General features: G+C 43.2%; 1 long non-coding RNA gene across 1 annotated transcript in view; it reads right to left on the minus strand.

Moving 5' to 3' along the window:
- LOC123020073 overlaps positions 1-27,348 on the minus strand; it is a 177,607-nt gene that overhangs the window by 12,433 nt on the left and 137,826 nt on the right. The window contains exons 4-5 of the long non-coding RNA XR_006414021.1: positions 8,731-8,816; positions 8,142-8,277 (exon numbers count right to left, since the gene is read on the minus strand). This is a non-coding gene — a long non-coding RNA (uncharacterized LOC123020073). The remainder of the gene's footprint in view (positions 1-8,141; positions 8,278-8,730; positions 8,817-27,348) is intronic.

The following is a 27,348-nucleotide window of genomic DNA, read 5'->3' on the forward strand; positions in this document are numbered from 1 at the left end:
AGGTTGGAGAAATGAAAATATTTTAACCCTTTTGTCTGGAATTAATTCTTGTTGGTGATTAGGATCAAATTCTGTGTGATGCAGGAATTCTGTACCTGGGTCTCTCAGCATTGTGTGATTTTATAAAGCAACTGTCAAGGGGAAGGAGAGCATATAGACCTATGGCATTGGTGGAAGGGGCAATGTAACATTTTGCCATTATGCAGGGTGGCTGATCCAAGCTGCCCTCCCTGCTGAAGCTAAGGAGAGGGTCACAGCCCAGTAAATGGCATGTATCCATGTTCATCCTAAGTAGAGTAGACTCACTGAAATGAATGGAACTTCAGTTAGGCTACAGTTAATTGCAACCCATGGTATGCATGCAGAAGCTCCTAAGTTCACTCCTGGACATTTGTAGGAATAAGTTGAAGCGATCCCTCCCTGAAACCCTGCAGAGCCCCTTCCAGTTAGTGCAAATGACTGCATAATGGAAGGGTGAGGAAGTGCCCAAGGGCCAAATATGGCACTGGAAGTCTCTCCTGGTGGCCATCTGCTTTTCTCTGGCTCCACCACTGATCATTTGGTAGCTTCCCTTTTGTGTAATTGCCATCCCCATTCCAAGAGGTTGAGATGCTTCTTTCAAGGCTTACAGGCTGGCAGTGTGGGCTTTAAGCTACAATATGCAGACATGCTTGTTTTCTTGCATTATGGTCCCTCTCCTTTGCCGTTGGTCCTGCCCACCACTGGAAGAGGCCCCAAGAACATCTTCAAATTGAATTCTGTCTTCCAGCTGAAAAAGTTTCCCCACCCCTGGGGTAAACAATACCGAGCTAGAACTGAGCAGTGTTCTGGTACAGTATATTGAATATTTCCTATATTCATAATGTGCAATTAGAGGGGAAGGGGAAGCATATAAGCTTAAGAGCATATGCTCTTCCTTTAAGAGCTTGGGACAGGGATGGCAGGTGGAGGTGGGAAAAGATTTAAGTGATCATCTTTGTCTCCATCCAGCGCTAGTCCTATTGTTGTTCTTGTTATATGCCATCAAGTCATTTCTGTCTTATGGCAACTTTAAGAATGAAAGCGCTCCAAAATGCCCTATTTATGACCGCCCCACTCAGCTCTTCTACATTCAAGGCTGTGGTTTTCTTCTTCTTTCTTCAGCTTCCCCAGCATGGTTCTCTTCTCCAGGGAGTCCTGCCTTCTCATGATGTGCATGAAGTGTGCCACCGTAAGTGTTATCATAGGAAAAGCTCTGGTTCGATTTGATCTAGGACCCACTTCTATGTCTTTCTGTCAGCCCAGGCTATTTGCAAAGCTCTCATCTGGTACCATGTTTCTAATGCATCTTCCCCCCCTCCCCACACCCTATACAGTACTGGGATGCAGGTGATGCAGTGGTTTAAACTGCTGGGCTGGTTGATCAAAAGGTTGCCGGTTTGAATCTGCCCAGCGGGATGAGGTCCCGTTGCTCCGTCCCAGCTCCTGCCAGCCTTGCAGTTCAAAAGCATGCAAATGCAAGCAGATAAAAAGGTACCACTTTGGTGGGCAGGTAACAGCGTTCCGTGCACTTTGGTGTTTAGTCATGCCGGCCACATGACCACAGAAACTGTCTGTGACAAACGCTGGTTCCCTCAGCCAGGAGACAGAGATGAGCACCGCCCCCAAGAGTCAGACATGACTGGACTTTAATGTCAAGAGGAAACCTTTACCTTTTTTATACAGTACTAGCCCTGCACTATGTGACATTTTCCCTCACTGGCCACTGCTGATTGAAAAACATTTTGTTTGAAGTAATGTGAAATGATACAAAAGTTTTGTCTATCGTGCTTATACCTGTGACGGCCCATTGATACCTCAACATTGTGCATATACATATATGCACACAGAGAGATATCCTCTCTCCACAAAGGGATATTATGTATTTGGAATGACTGAACCATTTCTTTGCTTATAGAACACTACTGGAAATTCTCGTGAAAAATTATATTCCAGACTCGCATGAGACATATTTAGCATGCCTCCAGCAAGCACAGTGTGAACTTTTATTGCGTATCAAAGCATTGAGGGGACAGGGACTGCAGCATGGTCTTACAAGCAGCAAATGACAGCTCAAATATTGTCCTTCTATCCATTCATGTTTAAGGGAGGAAGAATATGTTGTCATAACCTGACACATTTATCTTCTCAAGCCTGTGTGTGCTTATATCTTTTGGGAGTCATTTATCATCATCACAGTTTATGAATATCCTTTGTAGCTCTGCCATAAATCATATGGCAAAGGCAACTCTATTACCTGTATTTAGAGAAGAGACCCTCAGTTGGGTTCGGTATATGTCACATGGAATTGCAGAAAAATTCTCTGCCGCTTTCTGTCTTTCAGTCCACCAGTTGACCCAATGGCTTCTGGCATCTGGATGAAAGAAAGCAGGAGCTTTCTGGCACAATCAAAAACAAGCATGACCTTCCCATCCCCATCTAGATATGGAAAGATCAACCATTTCCCTTCCCTTCTAGAGCTGAGAGCTGACAAAAGGGTCCAGTTGCATCTGCAGGTTTTCCCAGGAACCCTACATAGCCCACTCAGTGTGGCCTTGCAAAATATCTCTCCATCTAGAGTTCTACATCTTAAAATCACAGAGGCCAGCAAGACCTCAAAGGACACCTACGTCAGTCCCCAGCAACTGCAAGTAATCCACTGCTATCTGCCCACAGAGAGCTATCTGACTTCTGCTGAAGAATTTCTTATGAAATAGAGTCCACCATCTTCCCAGAGTTCCATGGATGAACAGCTTGCAACATCACAAAGTTCTTGCTAATGTTTAGTTGAAATTTCCTTTCTTGCCATATGAACCTGGTGATTCTGATCTTGTTCTCCAGAGCAGCAGAGGCTAAAGTTCAATGAACCAAAATTGTTGTCCTTACATAAGCTGAAGTTGACTTATGGCTTTGTGTTATTCAGGTTTGTGTCCACATTAACAATTCTTAGGGGAGAAAGATTATATTAATTAGAGCACCACAACCTTCAGGAAAGCCCTGCTGTCCAAGCCATGGCCTACGGATTTCCATCTGGCCACACATGGAGACAGGTCTACTTTGCAGTGGCGCCCACCCTCTGCAAAGTCTTTATTTCCACCAAGCTCAGTTTCCCAAGGATCTATCAGACATGTCACGCTCTGCCAGGGTGCATCTAGGAGAGGAAATGGCATGCTGCTCCTCTGAGCCAGCACAGCAGGTGCTTTGCTCCCCCAGGCATCCCTCGAGTGGTGTTCTTCTTGGACTGCCATCTGAAGGAGTTTATCTCTACTTCACCTGCTGCAACCTGTGGCTTATGATAAGCAGAAATATTGCTTAACAGCAGAACTTCACTGCAATTTGTTGCAGGTCTGGCTCTACTGCAGAAGTGTTCTGAACCTAAATAGACCGCGCAGTAGGCAATGTTGCTGCCTTGCAAACTTCCCCTTCTTTCAGTACCCTTCCATGTCAATGTCGCTAGAAATGAGGGTTCAAACTTCCCAGGTAGCTGTCTTTTCAACACCAGTCCCACTGGCAAACTCTCACTGAAATGACATTTTGAAAGAACTATACAGTCAGCAACATGGATTTGTCTATTATTTTCTACCTAAAAAACCAGAGAAATCAGTTTGCTTTCAATTCAAGGATGCCTGGCAACGTGATCATTTAACTTAATTGATCTCTATTACTTTGAACTACCTCTTCACCATCTGTTCTCCTCTATAATTATGAATGTAAAAAGGCACATCTTTCACAATTTCATTGCTCAGATGTCTAATATAAAGTGAGTTTAAATGCTATGTGCATTCTTAGCATCAGGCACTATCAGTCTACAATGCTGGCCTCCAGTTTCAGGCATAATTTGAATAGAGGGAAATGTGTGCTTTATGTTCAATGCTTACCTTGCTATAATGCCCTTTTCTTGTACATTTCACAGCTTAATTATAGAAAAAATACTCCATTATGTTTTTAGGCAAAATAAACATACATGCAGATAAAAGGGGATGCCCTGACCCCAATAATTTGGATTATTACTCTCTGCATAAAAATCAAGCTTATCTAAACATGTTAACATTTCCTTAACCATATGTTTCCTGCTATTTAATGGGAAACAGTGGGGGGGTTACTTTGATCTCTTGAGATTTCTCTGAATGGAGAGACTGCACTACTCATTTCTTTAGTATCAACTCGCACAATATTTGAGAATCATTCAAATGCCACATCCTGGTGCAGAGATGGGGATTCTTTAGCACATTTTTCTTATTACATTTAGGTCATAACCCTGTGCATGTTAGAAAGAAAAAGGTTCTACAACTCCCAGTATATTCCATGTCTAAACTCGCCTAGGATTGCACCCCTAAGCAGTTTTCCTTTCAGCATCAGGAAAAGTGATCATTTGGGACTTAGAAGCTACATAGATATGAACATTCAAAATGCTAGTTAAAACTTATCTTACTATTCTGAGTGTTAGGACAAAGGGAGTGAAATATGGCTGCTAAAACCTGGCACTATAAGAACAGATTTAGACTTAAGGTGGGTTTCCTGATCTGATCAAGAATCCATGCTGAAAGTCTTGCTTCCCACTAGAAATGCTAATAGGCTTGTTAACTGGGGAAACACCTTAGCCATAGCTATGTTTGCCTTTCTTGAAGGTTCTTCCTTTTGTATTGTGTTCAGTCCCATTGTTCCACCCTAATGTGCCTCCAGCATACTGTGTGAGATCTCCCACTTGATCCCCATCCCACCCTCCGTCAAACTTTATATGTGACTGATAGGTTACAAAAGCATCTTGTACGGACGCCATCTTTGTAGTCCCTTTGGCATACAGGCCGCATGTATTTCCTCTATGTCTCAATAAACTGTAAATGTTCTTTCAATTGTACATGCCGAGCAGACTCTCTTTGGGAGTTTTTTCACTCTTGTCATGAGCAACGAAAGTGACAGATGAGTGTAAGCCTCCACACTCAGAGGTCTGTGGACACTCAGCGTGAGGCAGAAGGCACAGCAGTGATGCTCTCTGTGACAGCCGGCACACCTTGGACCTGGCATTTCAGCCATTTTCAGTTATCTAGATTTAGGGCCAGTGTGGAGGGGAGGAGGAGGCTGGGGACTGACTGGAAATGATGTAACTCTGTGGCCCCAGCATCCTCATGTCCCCACCTTGCCAAATGCCTCATTTTCCCCCTCCAAGGCCCAGTTGTGACCCCAGGAAGGGGCATCTGTTCACGTTCTTTTCATGCGGGCTTCAAGAGGGTGGAGCAAGGGTTGGCTTTCAGAACTCAGAGGACCTGGGTACTTGCACTCTGAGGAAATCTGTGATATCCCAGTTTAGGTCAGGAGTCTTTAGAATTGTACCCTAAACGTGGTGCAATTGCTGGAAAAATATCCTCCATTGATAAAAAAAAAAAGTTGGCATAACACTGTCCAACTCGGCATGAGAAGAATGCCAAAGGACATATCCTCCAAACATATTTTATAGAAAAGTATTCATTAATTTGAAAAGGGAACACCCCATGCTCAAAGTGGCCAGAGGTGGCCGGAGTAAAGGCAGGCCCAGAGGAAAGAGATTCCCTTCATCCCACAGGATTTATCATGAAGCGACCACTTATGTCCTTTGTGACCATAAATGCTTGTAAGATCAGGAGACCCAAGAGCTGGTTTTGCTGACTGGATGTCCCCTGGCTCCTGACACTTTTGGCAAGGGACAGATTGGCTTGGCTGGCTCCTGAGCCAGCTGAACTGATCAGGGCTGCCCCCATCCAGCACTCTGGTCGCTTAGCAGCACTGGATGGGGGAGCAGAGATGCTCACCGGGAAGCCTCCTCTCGATAGACTAGGCATGGTATGGCTTCCCCCTCCTTTCCAGCACTGCCATCGCACCTCTGGACATTCTGGCTTCCAAAGCTGTGTGAACCCACACACTGCAAAACAGGGGCCTGGTGTGTGTTTCCCAGAAGTGGGACACACCGATCAATGAGAACATTTAGTTCATTCACAGAATGGAAGCTACCCATCATGCTGCTGTTAGACTTTTTAGCCCCCCGAGTCTGGTACCACAGACAAGAGTGAGGATGGGCTACAACGAAAAGAATTGCACTCTGGCAGAGAGAACCAGGATGCCACATGGCTCTTCAAAAAATAATCAAAGTCCAAACAAGCTTTGGCAGACTGAGGCATCAAACTGCATCATTTAGATGCTGTTCGGAGAACAGTACAATCCCTGGTAGCAGGCTACATTTAGCTTAGAACATAATGCTACCATGTGGCATGGTCATATTGTTCTCACTTTTCTTTGCAGCAAGCTTTTTGATTAGAGTTGGTCTGCAATTTGTCACCAGCATCAAGCACCAGCATGGAAGAGATAGAAACGTTCATTTCCGAACACCCGATTGTCACTGATAGCTCTTGTTCCATTTGTAATTAAAAAGGAAAGACCAGGAAAGGAGACAGCACGTAACTGCAGTAACCCTTGTCTGAAAATGCAGTGAATCACTTCCGAGCTGCTGCTTGGCTTTCGCTGCAGCCATGCATCGTCGCAATCTGCTTTGCTTTCACAGGAAAAGGTATTTAGGTTATGATCCTATTTATAACGACTTGGGAGCAGCTTCCATTGAAGTGTATTATTCTTAGGATACACATAAAAAGGTACTAGAGTGGCAGGGTTATTGACTGGCTGGTGGAGCTGCCCAGATTGTTAGGGGACTTCCACAGGATCCAGAGCAGCTCTCCCCAGCCTCTGTGTATGTTGGGCCAGTGATGGGTCGAAACATTTTGGCGGCACCTGAGTGGATGGCACCTGGTCCCCCATTCCAAATTCAGAAGCTGAATGAATCAGCAGCGGGTGACGGGCCAGCATCTCCCACCACATTTCAGGCAGTAGGCAAGTTTAAGGGTGTACACCAGTCCATGTGCCACATGTTTCTGTCCTCCGTGAAGACCAAATCTCTTCAGGCATTTTAAGGGCTTCTCTGTGCATTTCACATGAACCAGTGTGGTGTAGTGGTTAGAGCACTGGGCTGGCATTCAAAAGGTTTGGGTTCTAGTCTCCGTTCCACCATACAGATCACTGGGGGCTTTGGCCCAGCTGCCAGTTTTCAGCCTAACCAACCTCTCCAGGTTGTTCGGAGGATAAAATGGAGAGGAGGAGATCGCATGAGCTGCCTTGGATTCAAGGGGGAAATGGTGGGATATAAATTTAGTAATACAAATTTGAATAAATTTTAATAAAAGGTGGGAGACAGGGTTGGCCCTACTGCTGGACAAAGTGAAAGAGCCATCTCAGGTGTGAGTTGCTGAATGGTGGCAGGCAGAGATTTCTGAGTCCCACAGCCAGCCCGGCAGCCTCCAAGCTAGCCTGCTGCCTGCAGGTATGGTGAACACTGTCCTGTTGCCAGTTCTGAAGCAAGGCTCAATGGCCAGTCCAGCTGGTTTTTCTACATGAGTAGGCACCATCTTTTTCTTGACCTCAGGCAGCAAAATAGAAACAGAAACAGAGCGAGTCAGATGGGGTCTCCCGGGCCATCTAGTCTGACCCCCGGCTCCAGCCGGCTCCGCTCATGACACGCCTACCATGTGCATGTCCAGCCTATCCTTGGACACCCTCACTGATCCAGCTTCAACCACCTTCCATGAAAGCCCATTCCATACCCTTGGAGTCCTAATTGTCAGGAAGTACTTCCTGGCATCCAAATTCAACCTTTCTTCCCTGAGCTTTGCTCCACTGGGACACATCCTGTTCTCCTCTGTGGGGGAGAACAGGTCTCTGCCCACCTCTGTGTGACACCCCTCACATACTTCTCACCAAAAGATCCCCTTGGAGTCTTCTCCTCTCATAGGCTGAAAGGACCCATCTCCCTAAGTCTCGCCTCATATGGATTTCCCTGGCACATTTGTGCGTATGTGAACAAGCTGCAGAAATGCAGGTCGTTGTTCTTCAAGAGCAGAGATTGTTGCTTCCCCTGGCTCTGTACTGCTGGCTGGGGGATGCTTGGAGCTGTAGGACTGCTTTCTGACTAAACAGGCATAGGATTGGGCCCTAAATGCTCCAATGGATAGCTTATGCTGCAGTGATAATAAGCCTATGATCACCTGTATAGCCTAGGAAAACTCTTCCATTTTGATGTATTTCTGTACTACCCAGGCACTTACCTCCTGCGCTGGCTGCGATAAAAAATCTCTCCAGCTGCTTTCTGCTAGGCCAAACAGACTCAAGTCTGTGATCCTCAGTACCTGGCTTACCACTGACTCATGCAATGGTTAAGCCTTTATTCTTTCACTTCTTTGTCTGGAAAACATGGATAATAGTTTCACAATTTACTAGGATGGAATAATAAATTAATGTTTGAGTACTGCCTTATAAATGTTTGATATGTCATGTAAGTATTATTTTCCATGCCAATTGATTTTTCAAAGGACAAGGATCCCAGCTGTCTGAGCACAGGGGAATGTGCTAGACAGTTAAAAAAATGTAGGCTGACTGATACAGTGGGGTGGAGGAGAAGGATGCTGTTCTTTTTGATCTAAGCAGAGTTCTACAATAAATTTGTAAAAAGGTAGCAGAGGTTTCCTAGACCTTGTATTTGATGGTCATAATAAATAACTCCCACAAAGTTAACAGGTCTCACTTCCAAGTCAACACCAAGTCGACAACAACAGAGGCTTATGAGAAGTAAGCAGCACCATTCTACTGGTCCTGTTGTGAGCTTTGCTTTGCTCATCTTCCCTCCCCGTTTTTTACCTTTTGTGTCATGTCTTTTAGGCCAAGACTGCCTTGCTTTTTTGTTGCATGCAGGCTGCTTTCTGCCGAGCAGCAGGACAAACATGCTAGAAAGACAGACAAACAGACAGACAGACATTAAAAAAAATCCTATTGCAATACCTGACATTCTATGAACTATTTTATTGCTCATGATGTTCCAGAAGGTAGATTAAAATTAAAGTGTCTCACAACCTAGACGTGTGAGTTTATTCCTGTCTGAGTGTCACAGGTGCTTCATTTTATCAGTACTTTTATCTGGCTTGGTTTCCTTGATTCATTTGACTACTCCTGAATGGAGTCTATAGACAGCAGATAGGGAGGGAAGGAAAGGGAAGGAAGGATGCATGGATAATAAGGGCCTGAGTACACAAATGCAGTGTTCCAGGCATAAAACACTTATGTGAGCTCACTGGATTCAGCACCAGCTCACTGGATTCAACACCAGAAAGATGTTTGACATGAGGCTTTGTACCCGCCACTTGGTCAAGGAGGCTTCTGCTTCTTTGCAGCATTGAGGTGAGCCTTTCTCTGGCCTTTCACAATGGCCTTTCTCTGCCTTACCATATATTCCATTACACAACCAATAGGTGGCGCTAGAGTGTATTGGAATGGTGCAAATACACTCCCATTGCTTGCCGCTTCTCATGGAAATACCAGACTTTCCTTGTTAGGAAAAGGCCTTACTGAAATGGTTGAAAGAACTGGAGAGGCCCTGGAGGTGGAGGATATTGGACAAAATACCTGCAAACTACTGTGGGGGAGGAACCATGAGCACACAATAAATGCCTCACGTGGAAAGGCTGACAATGCAATGGCCCCACTCCATGCAGAGAATACATTATGGCTCACAGGACAGTTCAGCATTGAAAAGGTTCCCTTCTGGAATTACCCATGATAATCTATAACTCATGTCCCTGTGCATGCACGTGCACACAGATATCTCATATATCAAATATGGGCATGGCTGGGCATCTACAAAAGATTCACTCCCGGCAGGGGCCCACTGACTGGAGTTGCTCTCCATCCACGGCATTGCTTGTTCACCTGCCTCTTGCCCTTGCCTGGCAAGAGTTAACATAAGAAGTGAGACCAGGAGATTCCACTCTTTCTGGCTCACGGGTTCCCTGCCAGGCAAGAAAGTGGTAGAAAAGATGAGGAAGAGGATGAGGAGCAAGAGCAGCTGGTGAGCAAGGAGGGGAGAGGGAAGACTCATTGAGGGGGGCCCACTGTGGTGAATTGGGCAAGAACACCCCTACGCGTACACACACACACACACACACACAATCCAGGAACTTGCACTAGCTGTTTTATAAAACTACCTTCTCTCTTAGAACCAACCATCAAGCATCTTGTGAGGTGGCTCTTATGAACTCCATGTGCTGTTCTTTGAAATAAAAACTTTTATGTATAGGGTGGGGTAGAAAAGTTTTAAATAAATAATAACAGGGTCATCAATCATAACCTTATCTTGCAATCCAATGGCACTGTTGGCAGCCCTTAAGCTGTGGTGATGACCATGAAGTTCAGAAATTCAGCAAGTCCTAAAGGCTCACAAAATTCCTTGGGACTATTCCCCCTCCCACACAAATACATGGATTGCCCTCCTTCTTGTCCAAAATTATATATGCAAGCTTCCAGATAGTTATGCATGGCAACTTCTGGCATCACAGATGGCCAAACCATTAGTTGTAGTTTGGGTGGCTTTGCAGCAACAGGGATCTGTGAGACAGCAGCTAACTTGCTACTTCAGTGGGCTACACTCCGTAATTTTGGGAAGCAATACATCACAAAGGAGGTGCTTGCCCACCAGATTGCCTTGAAAGGTTTGGGATCTTGGGGCTTGATGCAGGTAGACAGAGAGATCTTTTGCTGGGGCTTAATGCAAGCTGGTTTTGCATTCACACAAACACACACAACACTTTGAAAAGAAAGGAGAATTTACTTGTCAGAAATATAGAGAGCAGGCGCGAGCTTTTAACCTGATGTTCTCTGGGCAGAAAATATTCCTGCTGCATCCCAATCTTACTCTATATTTCTAAAGAGGTAAAGAGCTTCCTAGCCAATGGGGAAGCTCACAGAAAATGGAGAGAGGGAAAGAGGGAGCCCAGCTGCGAGTTCTGCAGGGTAGACTCTGGATAGCAGGCTTATGTCTGGGCAGGAAGGGTGCAAAGCATCCACAGACTGGACTGGCAGGTGTGAGTTCAGAGCTCCCACCACCACCACCACCACGACTATGTTCAGAACTTATCCTTCCCTAAGTGCTGATCTTTATTCTACTTCTCCCTGGACTTGCCACTTTGGGAAGGATGACTTTCCCAGGCTTATGCTAATTGTTGGATGGCTGCTTGATTGCTCTTGATGACTTTCTCTATTGCTGTCTGTGCTACCTGACCAGCTAGCTGCTATTGATGGGGTAATTTCCAGGTGTCTCAGGACAATGGACAATGGGTCACCTTCCTGGCAGGGCTGTTTTGCCTAATCTCTTTAAGGGGGAACTGTCTGACCTTTTCTCCACAAGAATCTCAGCTTTCAGTCTTATCTCACACTAGCCAGCCCAGGACACTAGGTCCTTCTTCCTGAAGTCAAGCCTACCCAACATGGCTTGTTGTTATGGCACTACTATTAATATATACCCATGGTACACCAGCATGAATGAATATTTGATTCACACAAATATAGAAACTTGCTGTAAGTGATGCAATGTAATGTGTTAACCTAGTTTGTTGTTTACTTAGAAACTTTGTGCTCATTATTCTCCAAGCATAAATCAATAGCACTGTCACCAAAGGATAAAACTACATGACAGATATTGGTATTTTGACAAGCACAACACATTCCTGTATTCTCTCTTAACACCACAAGTTTGACCATTGGTTGCACTGCTGCTGCTCCACCCAATCAGAAAAATGCTTCCAGGGCTTCCCATTGCTGACACCTACCCTAAATACATATTGAAATATCATCCTCTGTAATTAAGTAATTACTTTAATATAAGCCTGGTCTGTAAAGGCAAAATGAAATGTGTTTGAAGTATCACAATAACAAACATCACTCTGTTCTTTTCTTTTCTTTTCTTTTCTTTTCTTTTCTTTTCTTTTCTTTTCCATGTCATAGTTTGAATGGCCTCTCCTCTCTATCACCCTTGCAAATTGACTAGGTATGATTGCATTCTGAATCACAGGAGCTCAGCTCTGTAATGATGCCCTTTGTAATAATGGACATACTCTAGGTTAGTTAGCACCAGCAAATCTCAGATCATAATCTGGCTTCAGGAGTTGAGCAACTCCCATAGTTTCAGTATGAAATAGTTTGTAAACCAGTGAAACTGCTAGTCAAAACCTGCTGCATTGGCTCACCTTCTGAAGAGCTATTTGTGGGAAATGGTTCAGGAAAGAGCAAACTGACAAGCCATCACTTCTCCTACATCCCTGCTGGTAGCCCTAATAGTGCAATACATTTTGCTACAATCACACAAATAGGAAACAGCTATCACTGGGTTAAAAATGGCCATCAAAACCTCTTTGAAATGTCTTCCAAGCTCCCAGCATTCCCTATATTCTCTGCTCAAAAGCCTAAATATTAGTTGCCAGTCTCAGTGTCTTGGAAAAGCCATTATCTCTCCATTGAGAAATCCTCTTATGACAAAAAGGCAGAAATCCAGCAATGTATGTATTACATACTTAATTTATGATTATAATTGCACCAAAGACTTCTGAGACAATTCTTTACTACATCTTGCCAACACAGAGAATGATTTCTAGTTACTTTAATATTCTACTTTAGGCGATATCTAAATTTATTTCTATGCTTGAGTCAGCATAAAAATCTAAGAGGCATTCCAAATGGCAGGCTCCAATGGGCTTCTCAAATTATAATAGATTAATTGCTTTGCCTCATACCCTTGCAGTGCAGACTTAGCAAAGCTGAAATCAGGCATCATAAGACTGACATAAAACTAAAGCAAATTGTGAATGGGTGCAACTTTCTTACTTCCCTAACAAACCCATCTGGAAATCTCAGATATAAATATATGAAAACTGAAGATGATTTGAATCATTATACAACATTGACCAATTAGAATCAATGCAATATATTCCTAACCTCAGAATTCAGCCTACCCCACTAACAGCTGCCCATCTCCACACATTTTATACTGTTAGACAGTCTAGCACAAGCTTTTGCAAGTGTGCCAAAGCAAGCCTCAGTACCAGAAGGCAAGCAAATAGAATGCTTCTCTGATTACAGCTACTGTGCTAAACTTGCTACATGCATACACCTGGGGTCAGAAAAACTCTGTAAGCAAACCAGGAATACAAAGAGTTTCCGACTGGAAAGACATCCCTGTTTCCTTCTGTACATCCATGGGAACATCCCTTGGAGCATAATCAAATTCACAGGAGGAAACAGGAACATGCCTATATATTGATGCCCTCTGTGCCCTGCAGAGATCACTGGATTTGGGATATCATATTGCTGTTGTGATCCCAGAGATTGCAATGGGATACAAGAGAGGAAATCATCTTGCTGATGCTTTGGACCAATGTCACAGATTGCCAAACTGCAGCATGCAAATGCCACAGAACAGGTGTGGATTCGTCAGGCCTGTGCAACCAGTTAGGCTCTTCTATTCCCTGAAATTTTTATATCTCCCCCCCTCCTCCTTGTACTGCAGAGGCAGTGGTCTTGTCATTGATATAGCAGGGATAGGATGATGTATCTAAGGAAGTTAAAACAGTGTGTGGGGGGGGGTATAATTTAAGAAAACCATGTTTATATACTATAGCTGTTCCAATCACAGTTCATTAAACAAGATCCACTGCCACCAATCTATTACACTGCAGGTAAACGCCATTGCCTTCTAATCATAAGAACATTGCAGGCAATGGAGGATGGATTCACCTGTTTTGAAAGAGGGCCTGTATTAAACCGTTGCATCAAATTACTTTGATAGTGCTGCACAAAGGCTGTACGTCATGTTCACCAAAGAGGGATGCTGCTGCTAATGCCATGTTCCTGAGGGACTGTGGGCACCCCTATAAGCACTCAGTGTGCTTGCCATGAAGTCATACCCACAGCCATGAAAAAGCAGGCCAGAGTGTGGAGAGCTGAGCCCCACCACTGGAATGGGTTCCTCACACATTCCTGTCAGGGATCTTTCAATTGAACTTGGACTGAAGAGCTCTTTAAATAGAGAACTGTCCTCTGTGAAAGAGAAACCCTGGCCCTCCAAGAACGGACCAATGGGTAGAGTGGAGGCCATGACATGATAAACCCCATCATTCACCCGTTTCTGGAAAGCCAGCATGGGCTTTCACAGTCCACCACAATGAATATCCAGTAAATCTATGGCATTCTCAAATAACTCGCATTCCCCGTGATCCCACTTTGAGCATAGAGCAAGGTGGGGTTTTTAGAATTGCAGATATGTGGTAACTTTCTCCTGTTCCCTGTTTGCACCTTTGTGTTAGATGCTGAAGGGAAGGAAAGATCAGCAGAGAAACTCACATCAGACTTTGGGGACTAAAACCAAAAAAGCCTTAAGTACTCAATATGCATTATATTTTTCCAGCATAAATTTTGAGGAGTTAGCATGCTTAAAAATGGGATCATGGGTTGCGTCTACATGTTAGTTTGACTTGAGTCCCATTAATTATGTGGGGGCACAGCAAATGCTCCCATGTTTTCCTAAGCAAAAACTAACAAACAAGCAAGTCCAACAACTTGTTCTGTAAGTTTCACAAAAGAAAGCTTAACAAGCAAGAAGCTTGCCCAACCCTGATTATTTACTGTGAGTCATATAGGGAAGTGTTCCTCCCTGACCTTGCTGATAAATTCATGGCCACAATTCAGTGTTTTGTTTCCTTTCTGAGGGCAGCATGCTTGTCACTGGGAAGCTCTATTGCATCCAGAGGGCATAGTGCATTGGGCTACATTCGAAAGAGTGGCTGAACTGAAAAGTCCTTGAAAAGTCTGTCATTATCAGCCTACAAAGATGGTTGAAGCAGAAGGGCACCCCGAATAAGACACTTCCTGGCAAAGCTGCTGATGCCTCTTCAGAGGAACTAAACACAAACAGCATGATCACACTGGACAAAATTACCTTTCTGAAATGGCAGTATCTCTCCTTATTTCCTTCCCAGGAGGAAAAGGACACCAAATTTGGCAAGACTCTTTTTGGTCAGTCACAAAATGCTGGCCATGCTTTTTTGAATGGTTACTGTCCCATATATGAATGAATGATGTGGCAGAGGAATGTTTTAGATCAGGGATAATATATTCATATATTGCACTAGACTATCATTTTGCTACAGGCCTTTCTAGTTCACGGTAGCCTTGGAAGCAGGTCTTCTCGAACACAGCTAATTTGATCCTGGCTGCAGAAAGAAACTGTTCTGGTAATGATGCCTGATTTCATTTGGGCTGGAAAAATGACCACTCTTGCCAGGAACAGCATCCTCCTGCTAAGAATGGTAGGACTTCTGAGCCCTTTTCCTGGAAAATGTGGATTTGGCCATCAGAACACATGCCACAGGTATGGCTAGGCTGGATTATTTGTAATGTAGTTAGGCTCCACCAGTGGGATTCAGCCCTTTTCAGGTGTGTTTCCATGTTGCGGGATGCCCAGTGTCTTGGGCCATGCCCGCATCATCCAAGCTGCAGAGACAATGTGGTCGATGGAACTGGACAGAGAGCAAGGCTACTTCTTAAAACAATAATTTTAGAGGAAATGTAGAGGAAAGAGCGCAGTGAGGTAGTGAATATAAAAGCAGCAGCAGGAGGGAGGGAGGGAGGAAAAAACTAGCAGTGTGAAGAGCTGAGTTGCAAGTTCAGTGTACAAGGAGAAGAGGGAAGCAACGAAGGGAGAAGTGTAGGAATACCTAGAGAGGCATGTGGGATAAGAGGAGGAAAACTAGGAATAAATGTCTTCTCTACTCAAAGGCCAGATCAGCAAATTCTGCCTGATTGTGGAGTTGAATCATACAATCTCCAAAGCCAGTGCACCTGAAAAAAAAACTACATTACGGAACTTCCTGCTGTGAGGAAATCACTGAGGCAAGGAACTTGGCTATTTGCAAGATCAACATAAAATAATCACAGTCATGGACAGATCGTTAGACTCAGTGTCACCTCCATTTGCCACCATTTTGACACTGGCTCTGGTGAGCCTTGGCCATTTTCAGCTCTCTCAAGCACCAAACACCAACATGTTTTGAAAACTAACCAAAGAAGACGTTCTGGTTTTAAAGTCCTTCTTACATTTAGTGGAATTTACACTCAGGAAGGAATGTGTAAGATTTCCACCAAGATTCATCTACTTTGGAAGACACACAGATCGCTGGATGAGTGAGTAGTTTTGTTATATTTACCTGTTATCTCATTTATAATTCTAATTTATAATTATATAGGCTTGTATATTGTTTAAACTGTTGGCGGATGGGGGTGGGTAATGATCATTTAATATTATGGGCTGCTGGAACCCACAGGGGTATAGGATTTGTAGGGCATACATTTTAAAATAAAGAAAATTAAGTTAATGTCAATCTCTGGCCTACAAAACAGGGTAAAGATCCCTAAACCTTATGCCAAGGGGAGTAACATTTTGGCAACCTAGGGCAAATGTACTCATTAAGGCTCTTCTGCAAAGTGCTGTTTATAAAAGCACTTTAAAAAAGACAAAGAAAGAAACCCAACCGATACTAGACTTGCATGTCCTCCCTTGTAAGAAACTATTTTGAAGGAGCTAAATGCCCTTGCTGAGTAAGTTAAGGAAAAGGGTGGGGCTACAATTATTTGAACAATAGTTACGCAGAAAGCCAGGACAAAAGGATGCCTAAAAGAAAACACCCTCCTACCATCATCATCTGATCCATGGGACCATATTTCAGGTTCCTCTATATCCACACACTTTCCCTTTCCCTTCCCACATGGAGAGTTTCTTTCTTTAAAAAATTATTAGAGTAAGATAAAAGCATGAGCTAGCTATCATGTAGAGCATCTTGAGAAGATCAGGCATGTAAACAAAATCTCTCCACACCCTAGAAAGGGATTTCTGGAATGCAACTTATTTCACTTTTGTTCTACTCCTTGCTATGCAATTTGCCTGTGGTTTCCAAATACGATGGGAACATCCACCCTACAGAATTATTTTAATAGTCATTTGTCTCCACAAGGAACTGTGAAGGGGATTAAGAGTTTTCACACATAATTCTTAGGGCCAAAACAGAACTTGCTTTCACAGTGTGTCTAGCAGCTATGTCCTCTTCCTCTTCCTCCTCTTTCTAGAGTAAGCATAGGGCTCTTGATCTGAATGAGGGGAAGAGAGGCCTTTTCAGATTCCCTCTACCTGCTTTAGAGTAAAACTGAGAAGGCATTGCTGCTAGACACACATTTCAGGTCATGTCTGTTTCAGCCTAGCAGCATCACTAAACTACAGTTTTCAGGATTCTCCAAGGGAAAACATGGCAATTGAACAGGTGTTAAGCATTGCAAGGCAGCAATGCCTCATTTGCCAAAGAACTTCATTTTCCAGTTGGTATATTAAGCCTTCAGGACTGGCCTTTATTTCCCTTATTTTAGTTATTGCTGAACTCCATTCAATGCTGCCTTTAATGCTATAGTGTCCTCCACATGTTTTAGAATGGAACTCCCAAACTGCACTATGTAACCTGTAATGTTTCCATGACAAAGTTCATTTTACTTACGGGAGTTGCCCTTCTCCACAAATGTCTTTCAGTTCACCTTCTCCACCCATAACACAAGCCTGTTCTGAGATTGTCAGTTTTAACAGCTCTGTCTTTACTTTTAACAGCTTCAACATATAGAACACTTATTTTGGTCCGAATTATGTTAGCATTAAAAATAAACAAAAGCCTAAAGACTTTCAATTGGAAAGTTACTCTCTTCATTCTTTTGCTTCCACAGTTAAATATGGATGCGCTGTGAAAATGATGCTTACAGAATAGTCTCTGCAACAAGAAGTCATCCAGCATCTAAGTTGTTATCGTTTTCAGCACTAGGCAAAGAACTCTCTTTTCTCCAAAGCATTTTAGAGATGTAGTTCTATGTTATTTCGGCTGTTTTATCAATTCATGTTCTATTTCTTTTCCATTATATTGTATTTTACTACTTTCAGTATGAATATTTGTCATGAACAAATTTCTCCCTACCTTTCTTTTCTTTCTTTGGGTGACTTAAAAAGACCTTAGAAGCACAGTCCTTTTATTAGAGATTAAACAGGTTACAAAACAACATAATATGGAATGGGCATAGGGATATACAATGGGCTTCCAAGGGAGATGGTTGAGGCCCCATCAATGAGAGCATTCAAGGAAAGATTGGACAACCACATGTTGGGGATCACATGAGCGGAGCCAGCTGGAATGGGGGGTCAGACTAGGTGGCCTGGGAGACACCTTCTGACTCACGTTGTTTCTCTTTCTATAATACTTTATTTGGGATGTGGGAGAAGCATCTGTCCATTGAAAGACCTGTATCCAAACTGAAGAATCCCCTTTTTCCTTCCCTCCCTGCCCAATGCAGCTTTTTAAGGTTATCCAGAGCCTCCTATATGCCTGCCTTAAGGACCCATCCAAGGCCCACTGTATCATACTTGACAGTCTCTTACTGGACAAAATCTGTTGCATCTGGTAGGATGGAGACTTTAGAATTATAGTAGTTGAATCAGGTGAGATACCTACAGCACAGCCTGGTCCAGTTTTATTGGATAGGTTTTAATTGGTACAGCTTGAGGATGTTGACAAGGTGATTGGACAGGTTCATGCAACCACTTCTGTTCTGGATCCTTGCCCTTTTCGCTTATAAAAACCAGGGATGTAATTAAGGTCTGCTTGTGAGAAGGAGTGATTCCATGCTGTCTCAAAGAGACACCAGTAAGACCACTCCCAAAGAGGCTCTTCCTGGACCCAGAAGTTCATAACAACTTTAGACTGGTGCCTTTGCTGGCCAAAGTCCTTCAGTAGATGGTGGCCACCAGTTTCTGGTACTCTTGGATGATACTGATTATCTGGATCTACTTCAGTTAAAGTTCAGGCCAGGCTTTGCCACAAAAAGTTTTGGTTGCTGTTAGGTATGCTGGGAGAGAGACAAGAGGGAGTGTCACCCTATTAATACTCCTGGATCCTTTGAGAGTTTTCAGTACTATCAGCTGTAGCATCCTTCTGGGGCAACTTCCACGCTGAGAGTAGGGGTTGGAGTTGCCTTGCAGTGGTTCCATTTCTACATGAATGGCCAGCTTCAGTGGCTAGAGGAATATTGTTCAGTTCTGTGGGCTCTTCAGCATGGGATTCCTGAGTGGGGTCAGTCCTATATACCCCATGCTATTTAACATCTGCATGAAACCACTGAGTGGGGCCATGCAGCATTTTGGAATGTGTTGCTAAGAGAGCCAGTGCGGTGCAGTGGTGAAGAGCGTGGGACTGGGACTCAGACGATCCGGGTTCTAGTCCCCGCTCAGCCATGGTGCCAACTGGGTGACTTTGGGCCAGTCACAGACTCTCAGCCCAACCTACCTCACAGGGTTGTTGTTGTGGGGATAAGATGGAGGAGGAGATGTAAGCTGCCTTGAGCCCTTTGTAGGAAAAAGGCAGGATATAAACGGATAAATAATAATAAAATAATAATAAAGTATGCTGATGACACATGTTTATGCAAGTTAATGAACTGAAGCTCATTCTGGATCAGACTAAGATGCTCTTAGAGGGTGGTTCCTTTGACCAGATTTCAACCTTTTCTGGATGGGATTGCACACCCCTGAAGGAACAGGTTTGTAATTCGAACATTCTTTTTGATACAGTGTTGCCACTTGATACTCAAATGGCATCAGTGGCATGGAGTACCTTGCATCAGCCTTAGCTGACACCCCATCAAGACCAAAATAGACTGATTTCAGTAACTGATGCTCTTGTAGTTTTTGTATTAGGTTATTGAAATGCACTCCACAATGCAGTTCCTTTGAAGACAGTTCAGAAGTTGCAGCTTGTGCAAACTGCAGAAGCCAGATGAGTACATGGGATCAGAAGTCTGAACATATAAATCAAATTCTGGCCCACTTGTACTGGCTGCCTTTATGATTCTGAACTCAATTCAAGGTGCTGGTTCTAACCTATAAATCTCTTTATGTCTTGGAACCCCAAACCTGACAAAATTACTCTTCCAACCTCAATCTACCTGAACACTCTACATTTGAGGCCTTCCTTGAGTACCACCTCCAAGGTTGGTCCGGATGAAGGTAATAAGAAACCCTTCTCAGAGGTCCCCCCACCCCAATATAGAATGATCTCTCCACTGAGGTCCACCTGGCACTGTCAGTGTCATCCTTTAGGTGCCAAGCCATAACTGCCTTCCACTTCCAAGCATTTCATGGCATCTGGCATTTGATGAGACATGTCAATTCTTTTAACAAGTCTAGTTTTTATTGAGATCGTTTTAGTTGTTTAAACTAGTTTAAATTTTGTATTGTGGAATGTTGCACTACATGTTATTGGGACCGCATTTTATTGTCATCCATTTCTGCTATTTTGCTTATGTTTAAGAACTGTTGTGCACTACCCAAAAAGCCTCGGCTATTGGGTGATATAAAAATAAAATTAAAAATAGGAAGGTTTGTTGTTAGTCACGAGGTCATGTCCGACCCATCGTGACCTCATGCACAACATTCCTCCAGGCCTTCCTGTCCTCCACCATCCCCCGGAGTCCACTTAAGCTCAGACCAACTGCTTCAGTGACTCCATCCAGCCACCTCATCCTCTGCTGTCTCCTTCTCCTTTTGCCGTCAATTGTTTCCAGCAATAGGCTCTTCTCTAGTGAGTCCTTCCTTCTCATTAGGTGGCCAAAGTATTTGAGTTTCATCTTCAGTATCTGGCCTTCTAAAGAGCAGTCAGGATTGATCTCCTCTAGGACTGACCAGTTTGAGAAGGAGGTATATTGAAGGGCCTGTTCGAATTAGGAAAATACTCTGTGAGTTGGGAAGTCCCTAGTTTAAATGTCATTTCCTCTACAAATGGAACAGGGCCGCCATAAACAGCTGACACTCCATGAGCATCTGCCAGTTGCACCAGCAGGAGCTACTATCACTGCTGCTGACACCAGTGCAGCCTTCCTGCTCACCCATTTACCAGGATTTGGCCTTATTTTGCAACAGGAGCTGGCTCCAGGAAGCTGCTCATGTTGTAAAATTTCCCACAGTCCCCCATTGCTACATCAGGCATTCTAGGCATTGTGGGATATTTGACACAGTATGCTGGTGCTTGGGTTGCCCACAGATACCAGGTATATCTGAGTCTGGGAGTGGAGGTCTAAGATGGGGGGAGCAATGACCAGAGGCTCCCCTTAGCCTCAACTCAAGGAAGCCACAACCTTGATACACAAAGCAGAGCAAATTCAGGAAAGAAGCTGGCATATTGGGGTGAATGCCAAAGAAATCTGGGGGGTAAGAGGGCTGAGAACTCAGAGAAAGAAACCTGGCAAGTTTACAGGTAGATCCTGGTAGGGTTTTGAGGCCTACTGGTTTTTCCTAACAAAATGTAATTTTACTGAGGCAGTAGGCAGTTGATAGCCCAATCACTTCAACAGAAGGACAATTAGTAGGTAGCTATAAAGATGACTGAGATAATGACATGAAATTCTTCGAGTACCCGAAAGCATTATATAAGTGCAAAGTATAATTATTAACCAGCCTTCAAAGATCTAAACCTGCATTTCCCACAGTATCCACTTTGCACTATGGACTATTCATTCCTAACCTGTATCCCACCTCCCTGCCAGCTTTAGGCCTTAAAGCTAAAATTATAGGATATGCATTTTATGCTGACAACCCAAATCAGTGGTGTCCAAAGTTAGCAAGAAGTGATTAGACTATCAGGGGGGCTTAATCATATTTTCAGAAGCACATGGGCAACTGCCATAGACTTGTTTAGAGGGACATTTCTGCACTGCAAATGTATCATGAGTCAGGCTTATACTGATTCTCCCAAAGAATCTTGGAATTTGCAATTTTTTAAGGAATTATCTGTTCCATATCCCTAACTTTCCTCTCAGAGGTACTTGAAAGGGGAGAATAACTATTAAACCTGCTAATGGAGTAATCATAAGTAAATCTCTCTGATCCCAATAGGGTTTAATTTCAATTATGTCCACTCATGATTGCAATCTTAGACTATTGTGGAAATGGAGGCCCAAGAAATGACATGTTTTTGGGAAACAATGAAAATAATACAATGAAAATAACAATGAAAATAATAGGAAAAGAACTGCTATGACGGTCTAGCAAATCATTCATTCAACTTCTTGGCTATTATTGTTATTATTACATTATATTTATACTCCACCTTTTGTCCTTTTACAAGAAACCCATGGCATTTTCCCAGGTTCTCCTCTCCATTTTATCCTCACAACAACAACCCTGTGAGGTTGTAGGTTAAGTTGAGATCCCAAGGTCCTCCAAAGAGTTCCATGGCTGAACAAGTCACTGATGCTCTGAGTAATGCAGTAAAAGCAGAATAGTTGTAACAGTGGTTGTTCAACAGAGAAATTATTATTATAAAATAAATATGCATGTCAAGTTCACCAGATCAAATCACTGTGAAAAGTTACCTTTAAACACAAGTCAGGGGCTGCTTTGTGTGTAAAACCAACATACTGTAGTTATCTGTGGATAAAACATTAATCAACTTATGGTCATAGGATCTAAAAATGGAACATAAGGTTGAAATACACTCAGGTGATCCTTAATCTGCAAATATCCAACAGGGCACTCATGTTCAACCCCCTTTCCATTAAAAAGTCACATAACAGTTTTTTTATAAACCAGATCAGCCCTTGGGGTCGAGAACAGAACAAAGTTGCTCAAACTTTCTGAACTCTGGTTCCCTTCCTGAATGTGCTTTATCATTGTCCCCCTACAAGTGCCACCTTCTATTTGCAAAAAAAGCTGATTGCAATGCTCACTATCCCTCTGAGCAGTGTACTAATAATCACAGGGCAAGCTGTTGGGGAACCTGTTATTATTGTCATTATTATTTCCCCATGCTGCATATATATTTTAACAAACTTCAAACCATAACAATTTCTAAAAGTTAAATTAAAAAGCTGCTTCTTGGTCCCTCCCTGCGTGCAAAGAGGATGGGAATCAGAGGCAACACAATTGGTGATGAGTATATTAGGCACCACAATTCTGCAGTGCTATACAGTTTGAAATCACAAAAGTTATATTTATTCAACAAAATACACATAAAAGGAACAGGATGATACCAATTAGCATAGTGTGAGTAGATACCAGTGTTCCAGAAACAGTTTTTTTCTTCTTAATGTTGAGAAATGCTGAAACACATGATTTTCATAGTGAAGTGGAATACCAAGTGCTTTTTCAGACTGTGCGGCTTGGTTCTGGAAATGAAAGGTATACAAAGTACAGAAGTTCACATAATGTAACAGGTTCACATACCCCTATCTACACTCTTTAGCAAATACGATAGTACCTCTTATATAAGCCACAATCATAACAGAGTGTATTATACACACAAACACTGAAAAGGTTGATTATGAGTAGTGAATTATTCTTGTGTTATTAAGACTGAATACTACTTTGGTCTCTGCACCACTGGCAAAGTCCACACCAGAATTAGTGCCAAATTAGCCAGTAAATCATTTATGGCCCATTACTAGGAAGAAACAAGAACATTGTCTTTCACTCATAGCAGCCCCTGGATCACAGTTCGAGATGATAATGTTGCTCTTTTCCCTTCTTGCCAATTTTTTTTGTGTTAAAACCATGAAGCCTGCCTCCATTTGTTCTTTCTTAGGTCTTTCCTGCCTTTTCTCTGGATCCTTCACAGAGCCTGGAGAACAGCTAGAAATCTAGGCTAGGGCCAATGGTCTTACAGAGTCTCTCTCTTTAAATGATATTGCTGATTGCTATGCTTACTTCAAAACTGGTAAGTTGGCATTGCCGCATTTGGGGCGTTCCTGCTTAATCCGGGGTTCTGGAGTTCTCACCTGATTGCATTAGTACAGAGTACAACTCAGGTCCAAGCCAGATAAGATGCTAGAAACCATGCATCTTATCTGCATAGTTGATTGCAAGTAATAGCAGTTATCTGAAATCTGCAATAACTGCATAGTTATTTTCATGGCTAGAAACTATGACTTTTTAAAATTAATAGTGGGCACAGGGATATACTATTTTAACTGGGACAGCATCATGCAAGCAGAGGTTCAACCCTCCTCCCCTGTGACCAGCAGCTTTGTTGCATATCTGAGATTTTTTAAAATCTACATATGTGGGTCCTGATATTTTTAGTATCTCATGCAATAAAACAGCTATCCCTACAATCTGAGGATGCAGACAAGATCTTTAGACAAGTGTACCCTAGCAGTTGTGGACTGGACCCTTCCCTCTTCTGGCTTGTCAAAGCAGCCTTGGGAGACCACTGACTGCATGGGTAACAGTAGTAGTGGGTACCTTTTCATGGCAAGATACGGTTCTTCACTGATCATTTCTGGTCAATCTCTAATATTCCATTCTTGGGCAAGGTGCTGGAGCATGTGGTGACTACCACTTTTGTTACCTTGATAGACAGTGAAATTGTCCTTGTTGGTTCTGCTGTACTTTTGGTAGCTTTCAATATCATCAGCCATGGTATCCTTCTTGGACATCTGTCTGAGATGGGTCTGGGAATTATATGGTGGCCCTGGTCCTTCTTGGAGGGGTAATCTCAGAAGGTGGTGCTGAGGATTTCCATTGGCCTGGGGTGTCCAGAATTCCATTTGGCCCCTCTACTTTTTAACATAGACATGAAACTTCTGGAAGGAGTTGTCCAGAGTTTGGGGTTCATTGTCATCAGTATGCTGATGACACCCAACTTAATTTCGCTTTCCAATCTAAATCCAAGTAAGCTGTTCTAGCTCTAAATTAGTGTCTGAAATTGATAATGGAAAGGAAGAATATAAACAAATCGAAGCTTAATCCAGAGATGCTGCTGGTTAACCAAGAGGCAAATCAGGGAATAGGACTCAGCCTTTGCTGGATAGTGTTAAACTCCCACTGAACACTTAGGCGTGGAATTCAGACATAATTCTGGTCTCTGAAGCCAAGATTTCAACAGTAGCCAGGAGTGTGACTGCACAGCAGGGTTTGTACTGACTATTCATAAAGATGTATGCTCTGTCCATATACATGCATGCCTCAGTTACATCCTGTTTGGACCACTCTAATATGCTCTATATGGTGCTACCACTGAAAACTTTTCAGAAGCTGTAGCAGTCCAGAAGGCTACATCCAGACTGTTGACCCAGAAGACTTACAAGGAACATGTTACTCTCTTGCTACAATAGGATCACTCGCTACCAGTCTGTTTACAAGCACAATTTAAAATCCTGGTTCTAACCTGTGAACCCTTGCATGGCTTGAGACCAAGCTACTGGAATAAGCCAATTCTCCTATATTTGCTTACTTAGGTTTTAAGGTCTTCAGGGGAGACCCTTCACTTGGTACTATGGCTGGCTGTCAGAAGCCTCTTTGGTTGGGATGTGAGACAGAGCTTTCTTGGTGGTTGCTCCCAGAACTTGGAGCTCCCTGCTCTCCTTTCACTAGTGAAGTTATTCAAGCCTTTCATATGTAAACTGTATGATCAGGTGCTGCTTATATCCTTTCATTGTTGCATGATTCTTAATTACAGTTTAACATATTAGTAGTACTGTTTTAACTAAATTATTTTTTATTTTAGAGACTTTCATCCTCTTTTTTCATTTTCTTTGGTGGAAATGGAAAGGGGGGATATAGATTTTTTTTAATCAAATCAGTAAATAAAAGTTTATAATACCACCTACCTATGAATAGCGATGGGGGGGGGGGGGAGAGAGAGAGAGAGAGAGAGAGAGAGAGAGAGAGAGAGAGAGATGCCACTCTCTTTTATGCCAGTTTGCAAAATTTTTCCTCTCTGCTTCCCCAGAGGCAATCTAGCACATGGCTGCTCCATGTCAGTTAGGTTTATGTTGTTTATACCCATTTATCTTTTGCACATGCAACTTCCTCAGCTCCTGCACTGAATGCACTTTTGAAAATCCAGCATCTGAAAGGCTGAGGCAGTTCATAATCCTTGGACATCTGAGGGTTGTTTCCCGCTCAAACAAGCAATGCCTGGCAAGTTTGGACAACGTAACTAGCCATGCCCTGTTTGGCAATTAGGCAAATAGTGCCTGGCACACACCAACCTTAAACAAGCCACAGTGGCTTGCTTAAGCTGCAGTGATTTTGCAAACTGGGCCAGTGTGTTGGCAGGGATGAATAAATTTATTTGTTTGTTTGTTTGTTTGTTTGTTTAAAACTTTTGTATGCCGTCCCTTATGCCTTGGGATCATGGGATGGCTCACAATCCATAAAATTGAAATACAATAAAATCACATGTGTAAATAACATAATTCAATAAAAATCTACATAAAGGACAAAATCAAAGTGACTGTTTGACACAATTAAAATATTAATTTTTAAAATAGTGATTAAATAAAAAGGTTTTGACCTGGTGCCGAAAAGAATATAAACTCGGTGCCCGATGCACCTCTCCAGGGAGTGTATTCCACAATCTGGACACCACCGCAGAGAAGGCCCTGCTCTGGGTAGTTGTTCTTTTTATCTTCTTTGTTACTGAGCCAAGATAATGTTCTTTTCTACACAAAATGATAGTGGAATCATGCTATCGAGCAACACACCTGTTTCGTAGAGACCCAAAGACTAGGGTACTCTGCTAGAAATAATTTAGGAATGATACATATTTAAATCTAAATATGAGAGCAAAGCCTCTCCTGCAGATCTTAAGGGGCGTGAGGGCATGTAAGGGAAGAGGCACTCCTTCAGGTATCCTGGTCCCAAGCCGTTCAGGGCCTTATAGGTTAAAACCAGCACCTTGAATTGGGCCCAGACTTCAACTGGAAGCCAGTGTAGTTGGTAGAGGACCGGCGTTATGTGAGAATAACGACCAGTCCCCGTCAGCAACCTGACAACTCTGTTCTGTTCCAGCTGAAGTATCTGGACCATCTTCAAGGGCAGCCCCATGTAGAGCACATTACAATAATCCAACCAGGAGGTTACCAGAGCATGGATAACCGCTGCTAGGCAGTGCTTGTCCAGGTAAGGGCACACCTGGTGGATCAGCCGAAGCTGTAGGAAAGCACTCCTTTTCATCACAGCCACCTGGGATTCCAGTGACAGCTCTGGGTCAAGGAGTACTCCCAAGCTGCAGACCCTGTCCTTTAGAGGGAGTGCTACCCCGTCCAGGACAAGATCAAGGTCACTTAACTGAAACCGCGATCTGCCCACCAACAGGACTTCCGTCTTATCTGAATTGAGGCTCAGTTTATTGGCCCTCATCCATCCCACTACCTCGGCCAGGCACTGGTTCAGCACAGCCATCACCTCACCTGGAGTAGATGTAAACGAGAGGTAGAGCTGGGTGTCATCAGCATACAGGTGACACCGCAGCCCAAACCTCCTAATGACCTCTTCCAGTGGTTTCATGCAGATGTTAAAAAGCATGGGGGACAAAATAGAGCCCTGGGGAACCCCATAGCACAACTGCCACGGCA

This window comes from Varanus komodoensis, unplaced genomic scaffold (genome assembly GCF_004798865.1).
Source record: "Varanus komodoensis strain SLA01 unplaced genomic scaffold, ASM479886v1 scaffold13_3, whole genome shotgun sequence".
Classification (NCBI taxonomy): domain Eukaryota; kingdom Metazoa; phylum Chordata; class Lepidosauria; order Squamata; family Varanidae; genus Varanus; species Varanus komodoensis.